This window comes from Leptonychotes weddellii, chromosome 6 (genome assembly GCF_054177405.1).
Source record: "Leptonychotes weddellii isolate Sample4059 chromosome 6, ASM5417740v2, whole genome shotgun sequence".
Taxonomy (NCBI): domain Eukaryota; kingdom Metazoa; phylum Chordata; class Mammalia; order Carnivora; family Phocidae; genus Leptonychotes; species Leptonychotes weddellii.
Window position 1 is genome coordinate 1,682,731 of NC_138374.1, and position 16,671 is coordinate 1,699,401.

Genomic DNA, 16,671 nt, shown 5'->3' on the forward strand with positions numbered 1-16,671 from the left:
TCCTCTGACACCAGGTCTAGGGGGTGAGACGGCGACTCTGGGCCTTCCCGGCGGCCCCACTCGGCCTGCACACGCACCCACCATGACCTTCGCTCCCGGCTGGTGCCCATTGGGTCAGGGCTTCAGTCCCGGCTGCACCCCAAACACAACAAAGCAGTCTGCATCCAAGAGCAAAACCGCGTCCTTTGTGGGGCTACCGGCGCCTGGCTCTCCCAGGTTCTCGGAGCGCTTGCCTCTGCAGATGTGACCTGGAGGCGCTCAGAGGTGGCAGGTGGGCCTCCATGGGCATGTTTAACTCTCTGTGTCTTGTGCCCTAAAGGACAGAAGGCCATGTGAGTCCTGGGCCAGAGGAGGCAGAAGGACAGGACAAGGGTGCCAGGACGCCGCCGCCCCAGATCCTCCTGCCGCTGGAGGAGCGGGTGACCCACTTCCGAGACATGCTGCTGGAGCGAGGGGTAAGGACCCGAATACAGATGACAGCTGTCCCCAAAGCCAGTCACTGAGCAATGGCCCCCCCACAGCCCGAGGGACACTTCCCTTCCTCCCTGAGTTCATGGAATCAGGCTGAGTAAAATTCGGGTGCCAAATCATTTGAGGCCAAAGCAACATGAAAAGAGCCCCTGCTGCTTGTCTTGAGGGGTGTGGAGGAGTCGCCGGCCCCTTCCCGCACCTGCACCTGCAGGCCCCCGAGAGACAGACAGGAGGGGACGGTCACCGGGACTGCGTGCAGAAAGCCTCTGCATTGATGAGCTTCCTGCTGGAGCCCGGGCAGGTTTCGGGGTCCACACCTCCCAGAGGGGCATCCCCTGTGCTCATCTTCGCCAAGAAAGGTCTAGTTTTAATGAAATTACGATGTCTTAATTATAGTTGACTTCTGAACCCTGGTTTGAATTTAGGGGGAAAAACATTTTAGAATCAAATACCCTTCCCGTGCTATTTCCATCTTTGGCTTTTGGGTATAAAATGAGCCAGCTCTAATAGCCCGGTTGGATTTCTTCACAAAATGAGGCTGAACGCAGGGGCAGTAGTGGGAGCCTCTGTGCGCTGGTGATTATAATGGACACGGTAGTGACCTTGGGAACTCGAGCAAATCCCCTCTGCAGTGAGCAGCCACCCCCAGGCTGCCTCTGGCTGGGCCGGCCCCTCCCAGCAGGTGCAGGGGGCTCTGCGGCCAGGTGTCACGAAGACCCCACTCCCCCCAGAGCAGGGGGTGGAGCAGGGAGCCCCAGAGTCGGGCTGGCGGGAGGCCCGGGGGGTGCAGGGAAGCTGGGACGGTAGGACAGAGGCGGTCCAGCTGTGGCAGAGCTCTCTTCCCGTGCACCGTGAGTGTTGATGACTGCATCGCTCCAGCTTGTTATCCACTTAAAACTGAAATACAGCCCTCGGCCGTGAGGGACTGGAAGGAGAACTAGACTCATGAACTCGAAACTGCAAGGCAATGTGCGAAGGCTAAATTAACACTGATGCCCAAGTAGCGCAGAGGTGCTGGAAGGAACCCACACAGGGCAGTCTGTGCGCATAGATGACGTGCTTCATGGCCCCGGGCCGGTGCTGACCCTGGAGTGGACCCACAGAGCCCGCGATGCAGGGGCTGATCTGCTGTAGCACCTGCCGTCCCCTCTTCCTCTCCACCCTCACGTTGCCCCCAGGCAGCTGCAGGACAGGTCTGTGGCATTACTCCTGAGAAGTGATAAAGCATAGTCTTCTCTCCACAAAATCGCCCAAAGAGGCTGCTTCTGTCCTGGAGAGCCACTGGCCTGGTTGCTCCTGAGGTTTGCCTTGGTCCTCGTTAGGTGTTGATGGACATGCAGGTGGTTCTCTGCCCTTGTCATGTGCCAAAATATGTGTATTTCTGAGTGTTTGAATCGACCTGGCCAGTCTGTTCCAGTTGAATCAGCCAGCAGGAGACATGATGGCATTAGGAGCCTTCGAGAAATAGAAGCAGGCATTCATTTCATCTTTATAATGCCTACATTGCCCATCTCTTTGCTTTGGAAACCAACCAGGCCCTGCTCACCAGCACAGTATCAAACTAACCCCCATGGGAGCTTAAGGCTGCCTGAGACATCCACCTTCCTGCTGGCAAGCCAGGTCTGTATGGCTTCTTGAATTTATCCCAATGGCCTTCGTTGAGCAGTTTTAATAATGAGATTTTCAGTGCATTCTTGCCTCATTGAGGCAGGTGATTCTCTTTGATTCTTAGATGTTTCTATGTGAGAATCTTATGTAGATGAGAATCGGCAAAAACAATGTGGAAATATAAAGCACTACCCTGGAGTTCTGAGTTTCCCCTGGGAAAACGAGTCTGGGGGTAAAGCCTGAACCCCTATTTTAGGAGAATTTCAGAAGAAGCCCACACACAGTTGATGAATAGAAAAGATCAATTTGAATTTACTGCTGATGTCATAAAGCAATGCCACCATTTATGACTTTTTGACTTTATAAAATATGACAGCAGATTTTATAAGTTATTCATGCTCAAGAGAATTTGATAGCTAAGCCCATAACATTTCTAGTTGCTTAAAAATGAGGCACAGAAAGGTCACTTTTTTCATGGACTGAGTGATTAATAAGATTTTTTATTGCATTTGTTCAATGTTTCCATCCAGAAAGTCATGTACTTACAGAATGATGGAGCCAGTTCCTGCAGGTTTCCAGTAGTTTAAGGGCACTCCATGGGGATTATGGATTGGGAAGGGGCCTTCGGCTTTGTGGTTTTGTAGTAGGTCTCATGGCTCAGGGAAAGTTTTATTTTTATTTTGTTTTACTATATAAACCACAATAGAGCCTTAAAAAAAAAACAAAACTCAGCCTATGAAGGGGCAGGTTTAATTGGATAGCAGATTGTTCATGTGATCCCACCTATTTAGATAAATGTATTAGAAACACTTTATTGAGAACTTCTTCCTCCTGCCTCGTATACCTCAGGAGTAGGAATGGCTTTCCCAGGGGCCAAGAAAGGAAGACCTTTGGAGAGCCCTGGATCTTGCTCTGGGGACTCTAGGCCCTGCACCTGCTGTGCTCTCTGGGGTCCCTCTGCGGGGAACCCTTGGCCAGCTTCCCTGCAGTGGGTGGCCTCGGGGAGGCTGGCTGGCCCTGTGGCTGTCTATACAGGTGATCCGAGTCTGTTAGAAAGAGGAGCTCACGGGCTGCATGCACATGCCCACCGGGCCATACCAGTCTGTCTCTACACTAAGACAGGTGTCCATCGTGAGGCTGTCGGGAGCAAGTAACAGTATTAGCTGTCTTCCTACCAACAGGGCAGTGGCGGGGGGGGGGCTTCTCCCTGTAGCTAGAAGGCCCACCTCGCTCCCTGACTTCTGAGGTCCCCCTTCCCGTGGACATGCAGACGGCTTTGCCTCTCTGGAGCTGTAGCTGGACCTTGGGGCAGGACACATCCTGAACGGCTCGGTCGTCCTCACGTACCAGCAGCCCGTCATGGCCCCGGAGGCGGGGCCAATGCACCTGCAGTCTGCTCCACGCGGTGACTCTGCGCTCCTCGGGGAGCTGAGTGGCCCCGTGTTCCTATGGCAACTCTTCAGATCTCGCAGGGCAAACGGAGTACCACAGATAACACACAATTGTGCTGTGCAAGTCATATATGCTGTAAAAGAAAATTTGCAAAAAAAAAGTCTCAATGAACAAAGTCACCCCAAATCCTATCCTAAGAGAGAATTATTTTCATCAGTGAGGAACATTTCTTTCCAGTCTTTCTAAAAATAGATTTTAAGATCTCAATCATAAATATCTTTGTCTTATAGTATAACCAGGATTGAATGTAATTGAACTTGGCTCGACCAAATTATTTTGTTTAACATGGTCGATTTTATGAAGCTCAACCTTGACTTATAAATTTGTATACTGTTTTCTCTTTTTAAGCATTTTTTTAAAGTGTCAGTATCAACCTTTGGAAAGCATTTTAGATGAGGTCATGATATTCAATTCATTGTCAGTTCAGAAATCCTGCATTTTCATTCATTGCTCGTATTCTCCAAATTTGCTATTTTAAATAACACCCCAATGATCATGTTGACATGTGAACTCTGTGTATGTAGGATTGTTTCCTACAGGCTGTAAACATTTGGCCTCTCTTACCAAATTGCTTTGAGAAAAGTCATTTTCATGCGGTGTACTCTTCTAGTGGCCACGTTTGAGAGTTCCCGAGGGTGTGTTTGCCAGCACACCCAGCCTGATGAGTGAGGACTGTAAATATTTATTATTTTTTGAACTGCATTGTTCGTTTCCTTGGGTTTACGTTTTGTCTCGGCTTCAATGTTGTGGTTCCTCTTTCCTGAACGGACCGCCATGGCCCATGGCGATCCAGGTCTTCAGATGGTATTTTATTAGTGATGATACCATGTTCTCATCATGGAGATGCCCTTGCGGAGGACAGTGGACCACCCACTCTCATTGCCGGAATGGGATTCTGTCTATCCCTAATGTGAACGTAACCCTCAAACATAAATTAAATCCACGGAGGATGTTGTTGGGATGACAGCATACAATTCTATGTATCTATCAAAATAGAAGAAAGAAGCTGAAATTGGTAAAATCCTATGAGCGTCACCGTCGAGGATGAGCAAGGAGCACCCCTCACCCTTCCAGCTGCCCGAGCTGCCTTCAGTCGTCAGGAACTCCAGAATCCATGCCTCCCAGGAAATTGGGAAAAGAAGGGAATGGTATAAGTGCTAATTACAAGGAACATGGCATTTGTTATCAGCCTGAGCCCGCAGGAGCCGGCAGGAGAGCAGGGACGGAGGACGGCGATGCAGATTTCAGAACTGAAACTCGTCCACAGGACCCGGTGCCATGAGGTTTGTGGGCGATGGCTGTGGGGGCCTGGGCTGTGGGGAGGGGCAAGTCCTGGAGGGGGAGTTGTGTGTGGAGTGGGGACGTCTGGGCTCAGGCGGGGTCTGGCGGAGCTGGGGATGGAGGATCCTGGGCGGTGTCGAGGCCAGTGTGGGAGGGGAGCTGGACAAGCTGGCTGGCAAAGCAGGACAAACTTCCAAACAAGGGGCCCACGTCTCCAGCCGCTGGTCCTGGAGGGAGAGGTGGGTGGGCTCAGGCTGGAGGGAGGTTCCTGAACCTTCTTCAGGGGCCACTGGGTCTCCGGCGTGGCTGACCAAGCACCACGTCCACCTGTACCCAGTGGCTTCGGTGCCCCTCAGAGCCCTGCACCTGCTCCCCACGTCCCTCCATCCTGGTGAGAGAGGCCTGCTGCTTCCCCCAACAGAGGTTGGTTAATGTCCTGAGGCCAGGGTGCTGGAGATGGCCAAGTGTGGGGCCCTGCCAGTGGCCAGGGACCGACGGCAGGTCCCCGATGCCCAGCCCGGCCCCCTCTTGGGGCAGCTCCAAGCACAGGCTGCCCCCACATGCCGGTGAACGGTCTCGCTCGCCAGTTTTTCTTGTTTTTGTGTCACGGAAGGGAGCGTTCTCCAGGAGCTTCACTCGCGTCTCTATGCTGAGACAGCCCATGGAGCTGTCCTGTGGGCCCTGGGCCGGAGCAGCCTGAACACAAGAGCGTGCTGGCCACGGCTGTGGGGCCCGCGTCCCAGAGGCCGGACCTCTTGTCGCAGAGCTGTGAGCATGATTGAGAGAGATCGCTGCCTTCCACGGGGCAGGGAAGCCATGGAAACCGGAGGAAAAAGCTGCCCTAACGATGAACAGCCCACGCTCCGGATTCCATGTCACCACTGACAAACACACAGCAAGGAAAGAGTAAATACAGCATGGCTGAGAGTCAAATTTGGGCAAAAACATTAGCTTCCAAAGTACGTGCATTTGTGTTTGAGCTGGAGATGAGGCCTCCTGAGACCCTGAGGTCGCCCAGCCGTGTTCCTGAGCCCAGACGGCAGCCGCTGGGGGTGGAACCCCAACAGAGCCGGTGAGAGGCAACAAGGATGGTGCCGATGACAGACAGACTCGGTCACATCTGCAGCCCTGCCTGGCTCACCGGCTGCCCGGGCGCTACCCAAGTGTGCCCAGCACATGCTGTCCGGCCCGCCGGTGCTCGGGGCAGGCAGGACCCATCCTCGGCAGCCTTCCTCCCTTCCCCTGGCCCTTCGGTCCCTGGCTGTTCTGTGATCCAGTGATTGACAGATGCTCAGAGTGGCCTTTGGCTTTGAGGATAAAAGCAGCATCTGCCTCTTTCCTTCAGGGCGCCCTGCCCATGGGGGCCTTTCTGGTCGTGACGACCTCCCCGAGCCCACGTGTCATCTCAGGTTCCAGCCAGAACCCAATGCAAGACCCTTTTCCTCAGCTTTCAGAGAGGCTTTGGTGCAGCTGGGGCTGAGGTCAGAACCAGTCTCATCCGGAGATTTTTCTTCTTTGTCCAGAAGACTGTGGTCACCTTCACTGGGCTTTGGCGGGGGGTCAGCCTCGCCTGTGCCCAGCAGGTAGAAGAGGCAGCCGCTGAGCACGGGGCACCCCCAGAGACCCTGCCGGCTGGGGTGGGTGTTCAGGGAAGCTCAGAGATCAGCCGGCCAGGGAGCCCCCACACTGAAGCCGGAGAGCAGCTGGGAGGCCACGGGGGCCCTGGGTGAACGGCCGGCCAGTCTGAGAGCTCAAGAAATGGAGCAATTAGGAGACCGTCGAGATTGTGCAGGCACAAGATGGCCACGTCCACGAGCGGCAGTGGCGAGGGGCCATTTGCAGCTGGTTCCAGCAGGACTCATTGGCGTTTCCAAACCAGGTTATTTTCCCGGAGAGCACATTGACAAGCGCTGGAAGACGAGGGCCTGGCTCGCGCGGCCGCGAGAGGGTGCGGGTTCCCCTGCCACCTGCCATCCTCCAGACATGCCACACGGGGACACCCCCAAGCCAGCAGCCATGTGCGCCTCCATCCCCCGCCCGGAGGTCCATGCGGGCCCACAGTTTCGGGTTACGGCAGCGTCTGCTGGGGTTCGGGACGGGCGCCCTGGCTGCAGCCTGCTGTCGCACCCTCACTGTGCGTGTGTCTTAAACCACCAGCCCCGCGGGCTCCACTGTGTAGACGGCAGGAAACAGCAGCTCAGGCCCTAGAGACAGTGAGGGGAGCGCGTGCGCTGGAGGGGCGCGAGGTGCGGGAGGCCACGCAGGGGAGGAAGGCAGGGTCATGGTGCCACGGTGACCCGTCGAGTCCGTGCCCGCAATGCTGCCCCAGGCGGGGCGGGGACGCCGCAGGGTGGCCGAAATAAAGATTGTGCAGGAGTGCTCAGGAGAGGCAGATGGCCCAGCCTGGGACAGCACCCCAGGGAGTGCTCCGGGGCGGCAGAGATCCAGCCCTCCCAGGGGAGCCGCGTCTCCCGGTGGCCGGCTCGCCCAGGTGCTCACACGAGTCCGGGATTACAGGCGACAGGAGCTGATAGCGGGCACACAGAGCCCGGGCCTGCAGAGGACACAGAACGGGCACAGGACCCAGCCAGGCTGCAGAGGATGCTGTGCTCTGCAGGGACGGGTCTGAAATTGGCTAGGGAATCCCACTGCTCAAGGGGCCAACCGTGTGGGAATGCCAGAGTCCAAGAAGCGCAGGCTAGACTGAGAGACAAGTGGCCGCGTGCTTAGTCCTGGGACCTGGCGAGGCGGTGGGATCCTAAGGCAGCCCCAAGGTCCCCGCCCCCAGGGCGCACCCCAGAATAACCCCCTCCCTCGGGAATGGGCAGGCCGGTGAATAGGATGGTGGGTCACTCCATGAGGACATTACAGGACGTTACAAGTCTTAAACGCAGTTTCTCCCGCCGGCTCTGGAGAAGCAAGCCACGCTGGCGTAGAAGGGCCGTGGCAGGGAACACTGGCGGCCTTGGGGCTGAGAAGGGCTCCTGCTGGCTCAGCAAAAGAGGGGAGGCCCCCATCCCTGTCCCGTGGAGTGAGCTTCCCACCCAAGACGTGATCTTGGGGACATGGGAGGCCCAGGCCCACAAGGTCAGGCTTTCATCAGAAGCGATTCTCATGGTCCATCCTAACTGCAGTTCTCGGGAGTCCTCTGGGAACAGCTGGGTCTCGTGGACAAGGCTGTGCCCCCTGTAGGCAGTGAAGGGCCCCGTTCCACACGCGGCTGTCCATCCTCCCCTTCTGCTCTGACCCCCAGCCCAGGTCCCACGCCTGGCTGTGCCTCTGTCCACCACGGCCACCGTTCTCTGAACTTGAACAGCACCTGTCAGCGTGGATCTCAGGTGATGTGACGGGACTGTTCTGTCGTCCTAAATTACAGTCATTGCAGAGATGGCTCTCTTGCCTCACACACAGACTGAAAATTCCTCTGGAGCCAACCATATATTATTAATTTTTAAAGAATGATTGTATTATACATCTAGAACTCCAAAAACCCTCAACACATCAATTCTAAACCACATTGTGCCTTCCCTAGCGAGCTGAGACGGGGTGTCCACTGCGGTCCCTACCAGGGGTGCGGGCTGAGTTGAGGTTGCCCCCAATGTCTCTCCGTAGCCGCCCTAACACCACTGTGGTCAGGAGCCAGAGAACCCTAGGGTCAGTCGGCCTGGACGCTTCCCCAGGGAATCCCTGCCCCAGTGCCCACATTTTATCATGTTCTCAGTCCTTGGAAGAAGGTCTCTGCGTGGAGCCTGGGTCATCCTGCCCAAGAACAGAGCTCATGAATATTAAAAAGGGGGCTTTATTTTTATTAGGAGAGATAGAAAGTGTCAGTTAAAAAAAAAACAAAAACAAAAACATACATTATGCTGTACCAAGTAAAGCACCTTAAAATAGTATCTCTCCCGGGAATACTTTAACGTGTGCAAAATAAGAGGGTGAATGGGCTGTAAGCTGCCTGTTAGCATCCCCTCTCCTCTTGCCCAGGGGCTCATTTCCCACCCAGGCCCCAGAGTAGCCCTTCCTAACATGCACGTGACATGGGACTGTGGCTCTCGAGGTAAGGCACAGCTTCCTCAGTCTGCCTGGGACTCTCCCACCTCTTCCCAGCTCCTCCTGGGCTCCTTCACCCCCAGCCCTGCTCCCCCCTGCAGCTCCCACATTCCCCCAGCTCAGGAACGTCGCCTTTTCACCCCAGATAGCCCCTTCCAGATGTGCTCCCATCCCTTCAGGAGCTCGATGAGTGTCCACGTTCCAGAAAAGTCGCTGCTCTGGAGACTCATCCCCAGGCTGGTGGAGGGACCCCTCAGCGCCCAGGCACGTCTCCGCTGTGGCCCAGGTGCCTCCCAGGAGACTATTAGCTTATTTATCCACCTGAGCCCAGACCGTGGGCTTTTTGGTGTCGGGGAGCGTGACTTCCTCTGAGTCCTCAGCATGCAGCACGGAGCCTAATGCAGAGTCAATATTTAGTCAGTGTTTTTAAGTGAATACATTATTTTGTAAATGACTTAAACATTTCCTTGCTCTGTCAGCGGGGAGAAGCTAGAAGCTGCACATCCCACAGCAATGGGCACACTCAGCCCAAGATCATGGTGTCTGATTCGTCCTGCAACAGGAGGAACTGGGATTCCCGGAGAATTGTCTGATTCTAGGGCTGAGGCAGGAGAGACACGAGACGAGGCTGGAGTACCCTGAAGTTCCAGGAAATAAGGAAGTCCCACCCCAAAATGATGGGGAAGCCAAAGGAACACAGGAGTCAGGCAGCAAAGCTCCCCATGGCCAAAGCTGGAACCATTTCAGCAAAAGCATAAAGTCATATTGGATTATCACCCAGATTATGAATAAATAGCCACGAGTGTGTGGTGGTACATGTAAGTGATGGAGTAAAGAAGTAAATGTGAGAGAATGGGTGAACATCCCATTCAAAATTCCAAATAAGCTATATTTGGATACGTACTCCCCCAAGAGGTGGAACGTAGCCCTGAGTGTGGGTTGCACAAAGTGACTCCCCACCCAGTAGCACAGCACGAAACAGGGACAGAGAGTAAATTTGTGGAGGACAGATCCGGGGAGTGCAACCTCAGCCAGGAGGCTGGGGCCAACTCTGACCTGCCGGAAGTCATGGTGACAGTAAGTACCTTGAGGGGTTGTGGTGAAGTGGCACCTGGCTCTGGGCTCCTCCCCCAGAACCGAGAAGCCCCGACTAATCGAGCAAAGCTGAGATCAGTCTAGTAGAGGGGCGTCTTCCCCCAGAACCCAGAACCCCCGTCTAATCATGAGCAAAGCTGAGATCAGTCCAGTAGAGGGGCGTCTTCCCCCAGAACCCAGAACCCCTGACTAATCATGAGCAAAGCTGAGATCAGTCCAGTAGAGGGGCATCTTCCCCCAGAACCCAGAACCCCCGACTAATCATGAGCAAAGCTGAGATCAGTCCAGTAGAGGGGCGTCTTCCTCTAGAACCTAGAACCCCTGACTAATCATGAGCAAAGCTGAGATGAGTCTAGTAGAAGGGCGTCTTCCCCCAGAACCCAGAACCCCTGACTAATCATGAGCAAAGCTGAGATGAGTCTAGTAGAGGGGCGTCTTCCCCTAGAACCCAGAACCCCCGTCTAATCATGAGCAAAGCTGAGATCAGTCCAGTAGAGGGGCGTCTTCCCCCAGAACCCCCGTCTAATCATGAGCAAAGCTGAGATCAGTCCAGTAGAGCGGCGTCTTCCCCCAGAACCCAGAACCCCTGACTAATCATGAGCGAAGCTGAGATCAGTCCAGTAGAGGGGCATCTTATAACACACCTGGCCAAGCACTCCTCAAAACCATTAAGGTCAAAACAGCAGGGAAAGTCTAGAAACGGTCACAGCCCAGAGGGGCCTCAGGAGATGTGATGCTGTCATGTGGTGTCCTGGGTGGGACCCTAGCAAGAAAAACAAACCTAGGTTAAAACTAAAGAAGTCTGAAGTGTGGACCTTGGTTAACAATAGTGTAGACGAATCTAGCGTACATACCAATGTAAGGTGTTAAGAGTATGGGAAACTGGGTAGGACGTGTCACCTTGTAATATTCTTGTAACTTTTCTGTAAATCTAAAACTATTGTAAAGTAAAATCGTGTGTTTAAAAAAATGACCTACCTAAAAGGTTTAAATATTGATTTAAAAATCAACTAAAATTATGCTAAACTCAGACTATTGGCAAGAAGTTGCCCCCTGTCATGGCCCTCGGTGTTCTGAAAATTCTCACAAACACTTCTGCTTTCAAGATGTGACATTCCAGAATGCTCCAGCTCCCCGGACATAACCGGGGCTTCAGATCAGAGGCACATGGCCCTGGAAGAAATCCAAGGAAGAAATAGTGTCATGAGTGTAGAAATTAAATTTTCGAATGCTCTAAGTATCGATTTCCTAGAGAGGTGGACGTGCGTAAGGCTTCCATACAAGCCGTGTCACTGAGCCCACAGTACCTTAACGCTGTTTTCCACCACTGATCATTTCAGCACGAGTTCAGGCTCAGCCTTAGATGCTAAAAGCAACTCTATTGAATATCTTTCTTCAGGTGTCAGCATTTTCTACCTGGGAGAAAGAATTACATAAAATCGTGTTTGATCCACGCTACCTCCTGCTGAACTCTGAGGAGCGGAAACAGGTAACGCGGGGGCGAGGCGTGGTGGCAGGCTCTGCACACACAGCACCAGCGTGGCACACCCCCGAGGGGCTTGCTGATGCACAGATGACTGTCAAGTTCCTGTTGTCAGGGGGAAGGCTGCAGACGGGGTGCACGCTCGCCTGTGACCGGGACAGAGGAAGCTATCCCTAATTGTTCCTAGCGAACCATCTGGTGGTGACCCCATAGGACAGATCCTCCCATTCAGACATGAGAAGGCACATGCTGGGGCCCCTGGCCACACCCCGGGTGAGTGTGTTCAGGAGACTTAAGGTCTTATAACAGTGAAGGAGAAGAGGGCCCAGGGAACGGTAGGAGCACATGTATGAGATGGAAGTTCTAGAAAGCGGGTCCCCAGAAAGCGCAGGAAGGGGTCAGAGGACAGCTTCACCTGACGGCTCTGGCTGGGCTTGTTGACAAAGCAGGTCACGGAGCCAGTACTGCTTCCCAGATGAGGCAGACAGAGGATGGGTGGTGCTGACTGCCAGGGGAGGAGCTGAGGCCATGAGGTGCAAGCTTGCACAGCCCTCCGGGATCTGGGTGGTCCCTGGAGCCCGGACAGAAGGGCCCTGACATCGGTTGCAGAAGATCCGGATTTCCTTCTCTCTGGTTCCTGTGCCAGTCCCACCTCTCCCTCCCTCTGCCCTTGGAGTACGAAGTGATGCACATGGAGAGTGGGTCATCAAGAACGGCCACTGAAAACAGAGGAGGCCCGAGAGTCATCTCAGCGGTGGGCTCAGTCACCACGGCCTGCACGGTCACACCGCAGAGTCTGGGAAGGCCTGGGCCAGGGCCAGAAAGGGCTATTTAATGTTGCATTCTGTTGTGGCATGAAGTTCCTTCAAGCACGTGCTGGGACGATCAGGGAAGGGCCATCCAGGCAGAGCCTCGGGCCTGCAGACCCTGACGGTCCTGGCAATGGCAAAACCCCCTTCCCCCCAGTGCAGGCTCATGGTTGGGATGGTCCTAGATTGGCCACAGTAGAATACAGAACGTGGATCTTTCACGAACTTAAAATTAATGATCCTTTTGCTGCATTCCAGCTGAGCTGTATTTTCCAGAAAGAAACATTTGAAAATGTGTGAAATGTGTTAGCAGTGGCTCCAAAAAAAAAAACAAAGCAAAAAATGGTTACAGAGTCAGACGAGGTTAGATTATACACATAGACTCCAAAGAAAACTGCAGGCTTTAATCATAGGTCATATTTCACCCTTTTGTTGCAATATTAAAGACCAGAAAGTCTGACTCCTCAACTATGACCACACGGAGAAGCTTGCTTGTTTTCCCGCCGCGGTGCAGACCCGCGTGTTTGCTAACATCTGCGGACCGTCAGGACATCTGTAGACTGCTTTCGCCACCGGCCGCAGTCAGCACTGTCCTCTCCAGTTCATGGGGGTTTTGAGAGACCATTAGCCCTTTAAAGGAAGAGGAGGAAGTGAGGCTCCCCGCCCGACCCTCAGAGAACAGGCCCGTTTATGATCTCACGCTTACGTCCCGCCCCTGAGTGCGCGGCATACACCGGGCTCAGGGGGCTGTTGTGTTGAGCGGGTTCCTCTTGACCCGGGCGGGCGGAACTGCCGAGCTGTACTTCCGGCCACAGCAGCCGGTGCCCGCCCGCCCGGGCTGGGACCTCAGGCCCGCACCTGCACGTGCACTCTGCAGACTGGTCGGACTGGAATGTCAGCTCACACCACGAACTCCCTCAAACACCCCGGGAAGCCACCCCGAGGACACTGCAGGCCTGTGTCACCAGCCTGCAGCTTGCCCCGAGGCCCAGTGAGGAAAAGCGGGGAGTGGCCTTGCTGGGAGCCCAGGCACGCAGCACCAGGAGCCCTCCGATTGAATGCCTATGTGTGGGCGACAAACCACCAGCAATCCAGGGGAAGTGTTGTGGTTCCCATGCTCATGGGAGCTGTGCTGCTGAAGGAAGCAATATTTGGACCATCCAAAAACCCGGTCCTACCACCGGGGGCTGCAAAGGAGGTGACTGAGCCCAAGCAGAGTCGGGGTCGGGCAGCGCTCATCAGACCCATCTCCACGGTAACAGATAGTGTTTCCTTTTTATTATGGTAGATCACGCCATAAGGAGGTAATGGCAGATGGTATCTCTTTTAAAAAGCCATGCCCCACTTTGAATGAAAGTCACATAATTTGTCAAAGAGGGAAGAAACCCTGCCACATTAAATTAGAGCAGCATAAATAGAACAACAGAGCAAAGATGAGCAGAGAAATCGGGTTCGCTGGGTGAGTGGTTCAGGCATCCGAGAAGCAGGTCTCCCCGCAGCCTCTGACCCCTCGGGCAGGCAGGGTTTCTTGTGGCCAGATTTCAAGTTAATAGAGCAAAACTCTGGCTGATGATGGAGCCACATGCTTTTATTTGGATAATAACACTTCCTTCACCTTTTTTATGAGTCTAAATTATAAGACAACTCACACCACTTGCCTTGGAGGTGTGGATCCTATTCTTACTTTAACATATATGCACGTCCTTTCAGTTTAAGTCCTATTCCTGGTGCTTCTTGTTGAGGCTGAGCGTCCAGAGGAGAGTGGCATTTGGTATTTGCAACCCTATAAGCTTGTGGTTACTGAAAGCCGGTGAGCGCCCTCCTGCAGTGGCCGTGGGGGCACGTCCCGCCTCCCGCACCAGGGCAGGCGTGCGGGAGACCCCCACCCCAGAGCCCTCGGGTCAGACTCTAATGCCTGCCACAGCCATTGACTGGGTTGGTACAGAAGTGCTGTTTATTGGCCTTCCACGATCACATGTGCAATTTTTATTGATCTTTTTATTTATGTCTGCACGCACACGTAAATTATCTCCAGTATTTTCTTTTTAATGCCCTTGAGGCTCCGATAGCATTATTGATTAAACAGCTGTCTCCACCTCCTTTAGGCTCTGGTTTATAAATGCCGACATTCTGATATTAGAACAATGAGCCGCCTCCGTCCTGGCGAGGGAGGATCCTTCCGGGGACCGCTGCAGACAGGTCCCCCGGTGTCATGGGACTGCGTTGGCTGCCAGTTTGCAAGAGATACAGTCCTGGAGTCACGGATGCACGGATGCCTGGCAGACAATACCCATACCCTTTGGGCTAGGGCATGGGGTTCTCCTGTTAGCTTTCAAAACCCACTTCTTGTCAGACTGGGGTTAGCGTGGTATCTGAGGGTCAAGCGTGTTCACCTGGAGGCTCCATGACCCCCCAGGACAGGCTTGCTGTGTCCGCACGAGCCCCCTGATGACCAGAGCCCCACACTCACAGGTGGTCTTCTTGGGGATTAGAGGGTGGGGAGCCAGAGATGCCAGGTCAACTTTGTTTTCACAAGGGTGAAATCACATTTGGAGACCCAAATGCCAATTACGGTCCTGTAGGAACTGACTAGAAGAAATTACACAATCTCACGTGTTATTGGGACTACCAGCGGCGGTGTGACGGTCGGCCAGTGTATGAGCTGCTCACGGTGTTCCCAAACCAGAACCACAGGGGCAGCAGAGCCAGGAGCCTGGACCGTCAGCGGCTCCCACAGCCTCCGGGGAGGGTTGCCGCCGCCCGTTCCTCGCCTCCACAGGCAGGGCTCAGTCGGTGTGTGGCCCCGAGACGGCGCCTCGTGAGGACCCAGGCTTACTTTTCTAGCCCCTTGTCTCATGGTGCTGAGAGTGCCTCACTGAAAGGCTGTGGCTTCAACCCCAGCCACTACGGGATAGAGAGGCGTAACCACAGATTCTCTCCCTGTTCTTTTGTGTTGGTGTTTGAAACCCAGGATTTCATTTCTGATGTGCAACCTTGTAATACTTCTCTTGTGTGTGTGTTTTAAGATATTTGAACAGTTTGTCAAGACAAGGATAAAAGAAGAGTACAAGGAAAAGAAAAGCAAACTGCTGCTAGCCAAAGAAGAATTCAAAAAACTTCTGGAGGAATCTAAAGTGTCACCCAGGTATGGAGACAGACACAATCTCCAGGGCTGGACATCTGCCCGTGACCGCAGGAGGGCTTTTACAGTCTGTTTCCCTTAAACCGCGTACCCTCACGTGCCCTGGACAGCACAAGTGTAATAGCGGAGACCCGCTGGGGAGGGAAGCCCGCCTCGTCCCCAGTGGGTTGTGGGTGAGTGAGCCTCCAGCCCCGCCACGGCTGCAGCGACCCACGCCCTTCGCCCCCCACCCGCGCCACGGTCTCTCTGTTCTGCTGCCCTGCCGCCTGGTTTTCCAGCCTGGCAGCCCCGACTCCATGGTCTTAATAACTAATCAGTAGGTCAGCACTCAGAGAGGAGGTATAACTTCAGAACTAGGGATCAGAGACTAAAATGCAGAACACAGCAGATAGCAGCCATAACATAAACCCCACCAACCCCATTGGTTCCGGACGCCTTCCCAGTCGGCCGGGATGTAGACAGAAGGTGCACACATCAGGGCAAAGGGGCCAAGTAAACTTGCTGCCAAATGCACCTAAAATAACCCGGCATTACTCCCACAAAATAAAGCAAACTGGTGGGAAACTAGACGTCAGAAATTAGAAAAGCACATGGACTTAACTGTTCTTAAAAATTAGCTTTCATCGACTGATATTTTAAAAAGTAGTGAACATGTACTACTTTTAGAGTTATAGAACTATAACTTTTTTTTTAATTTATTTTTTTTTATTCTTATGTTAATCCCCATACATTACATCATTAGTTTTAGATGAAGTGTAGAACTATAACTTTTATGAGCAAAAATGATTTTGGTTTATTTTTATTTGAGGGTTGGGATATCACGTCTAAATGGACATTTATGCATTAGTATTTTAATACTAATGCATAAATGCAACATTATTTTTTAAGTAGATGTTAATTGATGTTGCTTTCAATGCAGACCCCAGGCTCCCATATTTTGATCGATAATTGTTTAGTTCTTCTGGTCAGTAAGTAATTGGATGTTGGGTACATGGTCCTTATAAAACTGCAAGTATTTAAAAGGCAGATATTTTCTGAATGGGAGAAAATGTAGCATGAATTATCCCCATCACAAAATGCTAATCTAGAAAAGCAAATGTGCATCTAAACATTTGTAAATTGTGATTTTCTACTGTTAGAGGTGAGAACACTGGCTTTTCTGTGTCTCCCACATGGTGACCCTAGGAGAGAGGAGTTGGTCTGGAGCCCCTGCCTCAGGGCACAGCCTGCTCAGCCCCTCCTAGGCCCTGCAGTGGGGTGAGGCATTGCACCTGTCTGAG

At 53.2% G+C, this 16,671-nt stretch overlaps 1 long non-coding RNA gene across 1 annotated transcript; it reads left to right on the plus strand.

Annotated features, from left to right (window-relative positions):
- Window positions 1–324: 324 nt before the first annotated feature.
- LOC145722103 (uncharacterized) lies at window positions 325–15,389 on the plus strand. Its single transcript, XR_014146121.1, has 3 exons — window positions 325–455; window positions 11,357–11,446; window positions 15,276–15,389. It is a non-coding gene; the product is annotated as an uncharacterized LOC145722103 (long non-coding RNA).
- The last annotated feature ends 1,282 nt before the right edge of the window (window positions 15,390–16,671 follow it).